Raw genomic sequence first — 10,530 nt, 5'->3', positions numbered from 1 at the left:
AACCTTCAGAAGACTTCAAAGGGCTGAAAGTGAACAAGTGTCCCAAAGCTCAAGTTGGCACATCAGTCACTGCGCCACAAGATGAAACTTTGGATTGAGCATACATGTTCAGACATCGTTTTGGAGAAAATTGACTGCCACGTACATGTCTGAGTCTGACACACATTTTTAAGGTTATCATTTATATTTGAAGCGCTTTCATACCCTGTCCTTTCCGGAAGATGTGATGGAAAGAAAAATGCTGTATAATTATCTCATTTCTTTTTTTTTTTTTTTATGTTGTAATTGTCCTGCATCCAGTGTGCAAGATTATATCAATTAATTTCCTCTGACCTTTAGTTCGCAGTTAGATTCAGCACTAAGGGAACATAATCATACAGAATTTAAGATTCAAGATTCAAGATTCAAGAGTTTTTTATTCGCCATGTTTGAGCGTGCCAAACAAGGAATTTGACTTCGGTAAACCACAGCCTCTGTTCAACATTTAGGTGACTAACAACAACACTCAGGACATGGAAGAACGAAAGATATTCTCAAACACCCCCTGATCTTAAACTCCCAAGAGGGCAAGGAAAAACTCAAAACTCCAGCTAGGGGAAATGAGAAACCTTGAGAAGAGACCACAGATGGGAGGGTCCCTCTTCTAGGATGACCAGGCTGCAATGGATGCAGAGAGGACACATAGTACAAACAGTGTAGACAAAAAAGGTGTGGCAAGCGGGATGTTATTGCACAGTAATGACTCTGAGACTCTAAGAGTGGTGTGAGTTCATCAGAGCGACAGCCTGGGGGAAGAAGCTGTCTTTAAATTTAAATTTAATTTAAATTATTCTTATTATTCTTGTTTAGGGAAAACACTGGAAATTCCATACACTACACCAACCGGCTACATTATGGAGGCGGGGCTCGAAGGCGAGCCTCTGGTGGCCGGGCCTTCGCCCATGGGGCCCGGCCGGGCATAGCCCGAAATGGAAACGTGGGTCCCCCTTCCCATGGGCTCACCACCTGCGGGGGGGGGGCGAAGGGGTCGGGTGCAATGTGAGCTGGGCGGCAGCCAAAGGCAGGGACCTTGGCGGTCTGATCCCCGGCTGCAGAAGCTGGCTCTTGGGACATGGAATGTCACCTCTCTGGCTGGAAAGGAGCCCGAGCTGGTGTGCGAGGCAGAAAGATTCCGACTAGATATAGTCGGACTAGCCTCCACGCACAGTTTGGGTTCCGGTACAAGCCCTCTCGAGAGGGGCTTGACTCTCTTCCACTCTGGAGTTGCCCATGGTGAGAGGCGTCAAGCAGGTGTGGGTATACTTATTGCCCCCCGGGTGGGCGCCTGCACATTGGGGTTCACCCCGGTGAACGAGAGGGTAGCCTCCCTCCGCCTTCGGGTGGGGGGGACGGGTCCTGACTGTTGTTTGTGTCTATGCACCAAACGGCAGCTCAGAGTACCCACCCTTCTTGGGGTCCCTGGAGGAAGTGCTGGAGAGCGCTCCTTCTGGGGACTCCATCGTTCTACTGGGTGACTTCAATGCTCACGTGGGCAATGACAGTGAGACCTGGAAGGGCGTGATTGGGAGGAACGGCCCCCCTGATCTGAACCCGAGCAGTGTTCTATTGTTGGACTTTGTGCTCGACACTGATTTTCAATAATGAACACCATGTTCAAACATAAGGGTGTCCATGTGCGCACTTGGCACCAGGACACCCTAGGCCGCAGTTCGATGATCGACTTTGTAGTCGTGTCATCGGATTTGCGGCCGCATGTTTTGGACACTCGGGTGAAGAGAGGGGTGGAGCTGTCAACTAATCACCACCTGGTGGTGGGTTGGCTCCGATGGTGGGGGAAGATGCCGGTCCGACCTGGCAGACCCAAACGCTCTGTGATGGTCTGCTGGGAACGTCTGGCAGAATCTCCTGTCAGGAAGAGCTTCAACTCCCACCTCCGGCAGAGCTTTTCCCACGTCCTGGGGGAGGCGGGGGACATTGAGTCTGAGTGGACCATGTTCCGCGCCTCCATTGTTGAGGCAGCCGACCGGAGCTGTGGCCGTAAGGTCGTTGGTGCCTGTCGTGGCGGCAATCCCCGAACCCGCTGGTGGACACCGGCGGTAAGGGATGCCGTCAAGCGGAAGAAGGAGTCCTATCGGGCCGTTTTGGCCTGCTGGACTCCGGAGGCAGCTGACAGGTACCGGATGGCCAAGCGGAACGCGGCTTCGGCGGTTGCTGAGGCAAAAACCCGGGCGTGGGAGGAGTTCGGTGAGGCCATGGAGAATGACTTTCGGACGGCTTCAAGGAAATTCTGGTCCACCATCCGGCGTCTCAGGAGGGGGAAGCAGTGCAACGTCAACACTGTTTACAGTGGGGATGGCGTGCTGCTGACCTCGACTCGGGACGTCGTGAGTCGGTGGGGAGAATACTTCGAAGACCTCCTCAATTCCACCTACACGCCTTCCATGGAGGAAGCAGGGCCTGGAGACTCTGAGGCGGATTCTCCAATCTCTGGGGTCGAAGTCACTGAGGTAGTTAAAAAACTCCTCGGTGGCAAGGCCCTGGGGGTGGATGAGATCCGCCCGGAGTTCTTAAAGGCTCTGGATGTTTAAGGGCTGTCATGGCTGACACGCCTCTACAACGTTGCGTGGTCATCGGGGACAGTGCCTCTGGATTGGCAGACTGGGGTGGTGGTTCCCCTCTTTAAGAAGGGGGACCGGAGGGTGTGTTCCAATTACAGGGGAATCACACTCCTCAGCCTCCCTGGTAAGGTCTATTCAGGGGTGCTGGAGAGGAGGGTCCGTCGGGAGGTCGAACCCCGGATTCAGGAGGAGCAGTGTGGCTTTCGTCCTGGCCGTGGAACAGTGGACCAGCTCTACACCCTCGGCAGGATCCTCGAGGGTGCATGGGAGTTCGCCCAACCAGTCCACATGTGTTTTGTGGACTTGGAGAAGACGTTCGACCGTGTCCCTCGGGAGGTTCTGTGGAGGGTGCTTCGGGAGTACGGGGTGCCGAGCCAACTGATAAGAGCGGTTCGGTCCCTGTATCACCGATGCCAGAGTCTGGTCCGCATTTCCGGCAGTAAGTCGGATTCGTTCCCAGTGAGGGTTGGACTCCGCCAAGGCTGCCCTTTGTCACCGATTCTGTTCATAATTTTTATGGACAGAATTTCTAGGCGCAGCCGAGGCGTTGAGGGGGTCCGGTTTGGGGACCTCAGCATCGCGTCTCTGCTTTTTGCAGATGACGTGGTGCTGTTGGCTTCTTCAGGTCGTGATCTCCAGCTCTCGCTGTAACGGTTCGCAGCCGAGTGTGAAGCGGTCGGGATGAGGGTCAGCACCTCCAAATCCGAGTCCATGGTCCTCAATCGGAAAAGGGTGGAACGCCCTCTCCGGATCGGGGATGAGATCCTGCCCCAAGTGGAGGAGTTCAAGTATCTTGGAGTCTTGTTCACGAGTGAGGGGAGGATGGAGCGTGAGATCGACAGGCGGATCGGTGCAGCGTCGGCAGTAATGCGGACCCTGTACCGGTCCGTTGTGGTGAAGAGAGAGCTGAGCCAAAAGGCAAAGCTCTCAATTTACCGGTCGATTTACGCTCCTACCCTCACCTATGGTCACGAGCTATGGGTCGTGACCGAAAGAACGAGATCTCGGATACAAGCGGCCGAAATGAGTTTTCTCCGCAGGATGTCCGGGCTCTCCCTTAGAGATAGGGTGAGAAGCTCGGTCATCCGGGAGAGACTCGGAGTAGAGTCGCTACTCCTCCACGTTGAGAGGAGCCAGATGAGGTGGCTCGGGCATCTTATCAGGATGCCTCCTGGACGCCTCCCTGGGGAGGTGTTCCGGGCATGTCCCACCGGTAGGAGACCCCGGGGACGACCCAGGACGCGCTGGAGAGACTATGTCTCTCAGCTGGCCTGGGAACGCCTTGGGATCCCCCGGGATGAGCTGGATGAAGTGGCTGGGGAGAGGGAAGTCTGGGAGTCCCTCCTAAAGCTGCTGCCCCCGCGACCCGACCCCGGATTGTCAGGATCGGTTGTGGAGCATGGAGCAGGACGACCAAGTGCAGCTTGGACCAGGGTTTATTGAAGCAACTCAAAAGGCAAACTGACATGACTTAACAAACAATAACTTGACTGACTGAGACGTGAAACAAGAAGACAGCAGGACATGACGGCATCAAGACAGGACGACAACACCGAACGACAGCAACCAAAACCAAAACCAATGATCCGACCGGGAGTGAGGGGCAGACAGGACTTTTATACACGACAGGTAACGAGAGGCAGGTGGGAACAATCACACTGATCATGGGCACACAGGAGGGGAGGGGCGAGCACACAGACAGAAACCAAGACAACAGACACATAGTGGAGCAGTTGGGGACGAGACGTGACAGAACCCCCCCCCCCCACAAGGGACGGCTCCCGACGTCCCAAAAAAAAAAAACTAGGGGAACCGAACCGCACTCGGGCGGCGACTTGGGGAACCGAACTCGGGCGGCGACTTGGGGAACCGAACCGCACTCGGGCGGCGACTTGAGGGACAGAACCGCACTCGGGCGGCGACTTGAGGGACAGAACCGCACTCGGGCGGCGACTTGAGGGACAGAACCGCACTCGGGCGGCGACTTCGGGGACAGAACCGAACCGCACCGCACTCGGGCGGCGACTTGGGGAACCGAACCGCACTCAGGCGGCGACTTGGGGAACCGAACCGCACACGGGCGGCGACTTGGGGAACCGAACCGCACACGGGCGGCGACTTGGAAGTCTGAACCTCGATCGGCGGCAACTCTGACAGTCCGTACCGCGATCGGTGGCATTCGGAAGGCGGGGCTGTGCGTGGCGGCAAGAGCCATCACGCGCCGCAGCAGTGGGAGTGGAGCCAGGGACGATCGATCGCGGGTCCGACGCAGCTGGCTTGGAGGCCTGCTGACGTTCGCGGGTCCTGCGACGCTGGGGTGGAGCCCGATGGCGGCCGTGAGTCCGATGACGCCGGGAGGCACTCCAACGGCGGCCGTGGGTCCGGCGTCGCGGCACCAGAGTCCGATCGCGGCCGCAAAGCCGCTGGCGCCAGCAGCAGTCCGATGGTGGCCACGGGTCCGGCGTTCTGGCAGCAGAGTCCCAACGATGCCGCGAAGCCCATGGCGCTGCAACCTGCTCGGACGTGGACCGGGCGTCGCAGTGGAAGCTGGTGGTGGAGGGGGTTCCAAGCGCTGGTCGTTGTTGTGGTCGGATCCTTCTGTCAGGATCGGTTGTGGAGCATGGAGCAGGACGACCAAGTGCAGCTTGGACCAGGGTTTATTGAAGCAACTCAAAAGGCAAACTGACATGACTTAACAAACAATAACTTGACTGACTGAGACGTGAAACAAGAAGACAGCAGGACATGACGGCATCAAGACAGGACGACAACACCGAACGACAGCAACCAAAACCAAAACCAATGATCCGACCGGGAGTGAGGGGCAGACAGGACTTTTATACACGACAGGTAACGAGAGGCAGGTGGGAACAATCACACTGATCATGGGCACACAGGAGGGGAGGGGCGAGCACACAGACAGAAACCAAGACAACAGACACATAGTGGAGCAGTTGGGGACGAGACGTGACACGGATAAGCGGAAGAAGATGGATGGATATATATATATATATATATATATATATATATATATATATATATATATATATATATATATATATATATATATATATATATATATATATATATGTATGTGTAACATTTCTGGGGAAAGGGAAACCCAAATCTGTTAGACCCAAAATTATACATTTACAACAATAATTATAGTGCTCAATCTTGATTTTTTTTTTTTAGTCTTTAATACAAGTGTACCACCAATTTAGTCAAAATGTTTTCATCTCCTTTGTCCTATTTACAAGTATCACACGAAGCTGACGGCTGGGCAGCACGGTGCCGCACTGGTTAGCACGTCCGCCTCACAGTTCAGAGGTTACGGGTTCGATTCCACCGGTGGCCCTCCCTGTGTGGAGTTTGCATGTTCTGCTCGTGCCTGCACGGGATTTCTCCGGGAACTCCGGTTTCCTCCCACATCCCAAAAACATGCTTGGTAGGCCAATCAAGCACTCCAAATTGCTCATAGGTGTGTGTGCGAGTGCGAATGGTTGCTCGTCTCTGTGTTCCCTCCGATTGGCAGGCAACCGGTTCAGGGTGTCCCCCGCCTACTGCCCGATGACTGCTGGGATCGGCTCTAGCCCGCCTGCGACCCCCGTGGGGACAGGCGGTACAAATAATGGATGGATGGATGGATGGATGGATGGATGGATGGATGGATGGATGGATGGATGGATGGATGGATGGATGGATGGATGGATGGATGGATGGATGGATGGATGGATGGATGGATGGATGGATGGATGGACGAAGCTTACAGCAAGAGACGAACGAGACAAGGTAGATCAGCAGTCAGTTAAAACAAATGCAGTGATATATTTTTTGGGGGGGGATATTTCTTGTTTCTGGGGAAAGTGGAATGGCTACATCACAACAACTACCCATTTTTGAAAAAATAATGAATCTTGTGAGGATTAGCAGTACGTAATATGAACGTACAAATGTATGAATGGTTGTGTTAGCTTAACGGGTAAAGAAAGACAAGTACAAGGAAAGACATTTTTGGACAAGTATTTATATCGTGTTTTACACCATGTTGTTAATAATACTGTATATTTTTCAGTGATGAGACTACTGCTGTCAGTATTGGATGCTTGAAAATGAGTCAGAAAGGAGTAAATCTGAATAATACAGAGAATCTCCAATGTATGAGGACCTTTCCAGATAATCCTTCTTATCAATGTAGCAAGAGAAGGTCTTTTTGAGGCAGTCAAAGATGAACCAGCATTTCTTCAATGCTGATCATGCCTCCCATCTTGCACATCTTCTCAGTGTGGATGGTTTTTCCAAGGGTTCTATAGCCTACGGAAAGCTTAAAATATGTAGCATGATAAACTAAAAAAATACAATTTATATAAATGTACTTATAACATTTCCATTTTTACATTACATTACATACGATATCAAACATATATATATATATACATATCCTATATCAACATTTTATGAGCTCCACTTTAGAAAAAGGTCAATAGATTTATCCTGCAGCTTTTTACCATTTACAGGAAGATGGTTATGACATTCATCACAGCTAAAAACAGTTATTTGATAAGAAGGATGATGACAAATAGTCATTGGCTCTCAAGATCATTCAATACAGTCTGATTTGATGGATCTAATTACAGTTTGAGGCTGTTCAATAGAAGATCATCTTTGAAAGGGTGTTTCTGAATCTTGATTATATACATGTATACACACACACACACACACTATATATATATATATATATATATATATATATATATATATATATATATATATATATATATATATATATATATATATATATATATAGATATAGATATAGATATAGATATATATATATATATAAAGATAGATAGATAGATAGATAGATAGATAGATAGATAGATAGATAGATAGATAGATAGATAGATAGATAGATAGATAGATAGATAGATAGATAGATAGATAGATAGATAGATAGATAGATAGATAGATAGATAGATATACACATATATATATATTCTATTAGGGATGATTTGTCTTAAAACCCTTACAAACACGCATTAAAGTTGAAAAACACTAATGTATCTTTTTTTTTTTTTTTTAAAGTGACATCAAGCAGCAGAGACTTCATTCCAGACTCTGTTAGAAGTCCATGTCTGTAAAGCTCAGCTATCAGTTTGGAGGTCAGGCCATTTCACACCACTCAATTGCAATTACATCTTCTTTTACTGACCTGAGAGAAGTTCTTGGTCCTCAAACTTAAGTTCCGGTTGGTCGAGAGTTTCATCTTGCAGTCTTTTCGCTGCTTCGCTTCTTTTCCGCTCTTCCTCCAACATCCTGGTCCTGAAAGAGAGCTATTTCATTCAATACTCTTGACTAGACTACACATTGAAAATAATTCAATATATACTTCTTGAGTCTGTTGTCCTTATGCTTGTCAAAACACTATTTGCATAATAGCTATTCATTTTGACAGATATTTCAACACTGTATCAGCACATTCAAGGTACAGAGTGACAAAATTGACTGATGAAAAGGCCAATAAAAATTAATGAAAGAAGTAAATTGCAATATTAAATCATTCGGCCTTATTGATAGCATTACTACAAAAAGTCATCAATCACCAAAATCTGATTCCAAACAATCACATGCACGATCGCATAACGCCCGTGTTGTAATGGCACTTACCCGAAACTCAATAAGTCTTGCTTTCTCCATCTCTTCAATCTTCTGAGCCTCCGTTCCTCCAACACTAGAGGTGGAAACAAAAACACAGCATTTGAATTCAAATTGATTCGAAGATATTTGGGGTTTTACGCATGCTTTTTCTCTTAGAGAGTAAGGGTGGCAGTGTGTGATTTCAATATACCGTAATTTTCGGACTAAAAGTCGCTCCGGAATATAGGTCGCATTAGCCATAAAAAGCACAATAACGTGAAAAAAAACATATATAAGTCGCTCCGGAGTATAAGTCGCATTTTGGGGGGAAATTTATTTGATAAAATCCAACACCAAGAACAGACATGAACGAGCAACAACAGGCTAAACGATAGGTATGCTAACGTGACATAGACACAAACGAAGAGCTGAGAACGGGCCTGACGTAACATTCAGAGTTATTAAAAAAAAACTATTACATAAATAACACGTTTATAAAACCATCTGTGTCACTCCAATTCATTAAATCCATCGATCGTCCTTTGTCAACAATGGGTGTGCGCCGCTGACGGCGCTTGCAGTTCAAAATATTACACAGGCCCATATAACGATATATAAATTAGATATCAAATAACTATTATAGAAGCAATAATATTATCAAACCATCTGTGTACTGTAAATCATTAAATCCATCAATCAAATTCCTCGTCCTTTGTCAACAACACCGCGCATGCGCCCTGACGTCAGCCTCGTCGTTATTCCACAGATCTAGTATATAACTATATTGTAGCGTTAACAAAGTACAAGGAAAGACGTGGGTTTGGTAAACGGCTCTTTAATTAACAAAACAAATTTCCAGGCGTGTGGCGGCGTGGACTTCCAGCCACGGAGGTGGAAGAGAGATCCATAGAATAGGACCGGGCATGAGTAAAAGCCATGACCGAGCCCCATCCACCGTCCCCGGACAGCCACCCGGCCGAGCACCGGCCCCCGACTTCTATCCACGGAGGTGAAAGAGAGCTCCGTAGAGTAAGACCGGGCGTGCGTAAAAGCCATAATAGTTTTTCACACCTTCGGCGTCACTCCAAATCCTTAAATCCTTCAAACTCTTCGTCCTCAGTGTCACTTAGAAACAAAGCCGCTAATGATGCCGGTAGTACGTGGAGCCCTTCATCATCTTCGTCATACCGTGATCAATCTTTGTCCTTTATGTAAACAACCGCCGCGCCACGCTGCTGACGTCACTTCAAATTCAAATTACAGTAATCCCTTGCTACATCGCGGTTCATTTATCGCGGTTTCACTTTTTATTTATTTTTTTTTGAAAATGTTTGAAAAAATTCACATATACCGTATTTGCCGGTGTATTGGTCGACCTTTTTCGATCCAAAATCGACCGAAAAAAATCGACCTCGACTTATACACCGAGTCATAAAATTTAACTTCGTATTCATCGCTTCAAATGTGATGGTAACCGAGGCCGTTTCTCATGCATCTCATTGTGCGTTGCACTTAGAAAATTTGAACCGGGCGGCGTGCGCGAGTGCGCGGCCCGCTGGAAGTCGAATGAGGCTCAGCGATCTCCTCCGCGGTGCTTATAAACAGCCGATCCGCTCGGCGGGGGCTATTTTCGGCCACTCGGCGCGTGCGCACAGCCTCCTGGATGTGCCGGGCGGCGTGCGCGAGTGCGCGGCCCGCTGGAAGCCGAATGAGGCTCAGCGATCTCCTCCGCGGTGCTTATAAACAGCCGATCCGCTCGGCGGGGGCTATTTTCGGCCACTTGGCGCGTGCGCACGGCCTCCCGGATGTGCCGGGCGGGTGCGCGAGCTCGCCGGCCGCTGGAAGTCGAATGAGGCTCCGCGATCTCCTCCGCGGTGCTTATAAAGTGCCGATCCGCTCGGCTTGGAGCTATTTCCGGCCTCCCGTTGGTGCCGGGCGGCGTGCGCGAGCTCGCCGGCCGCTGGAAGTCGAATGAGGCTCCGCGATCTCCTCCGCGGTGCTTATAAACAGCCGCATGCGCACGGCCTCCCGGAATTTGAACACATTCCGTCAATAAATTTTGCATATTGAATTTCGAAGTTTAATATAATGCAACAATTGAGCTCGACTTATACAAAGGATATATCATAAAATCGTAAATTTCCGTCTAATTTTAGGGGGTCGACTTATACACCGAGTCGACCTGTACACCGGCAAATACGGTAAGTCGCTCCTCATTAGAAGTCAAACCCCCCCCCCACCCAAACGATGAAAAAAAAGCAGTGACTTATAGTCC

This window comes from Syngnathus scovelli, chromosome 7 (assembly GCF_024217435.2).
Source record: "Syngnathus scovelli strain Florida chromosome 7, RoL_Ssco_1.2, whole genome shotgun sequence".
Lineage (NCBI taxonomy): Eukaryota > Metazoa > Chordata > Actinopteri > Syngnathiformes > Syngnathidae > Syngnathus > Syngnathus scovelli.
The sequence above is the reverse complement of the archived record's forward strand: the minus strand, read 5'-3'. Positions refer to the sequence as shown.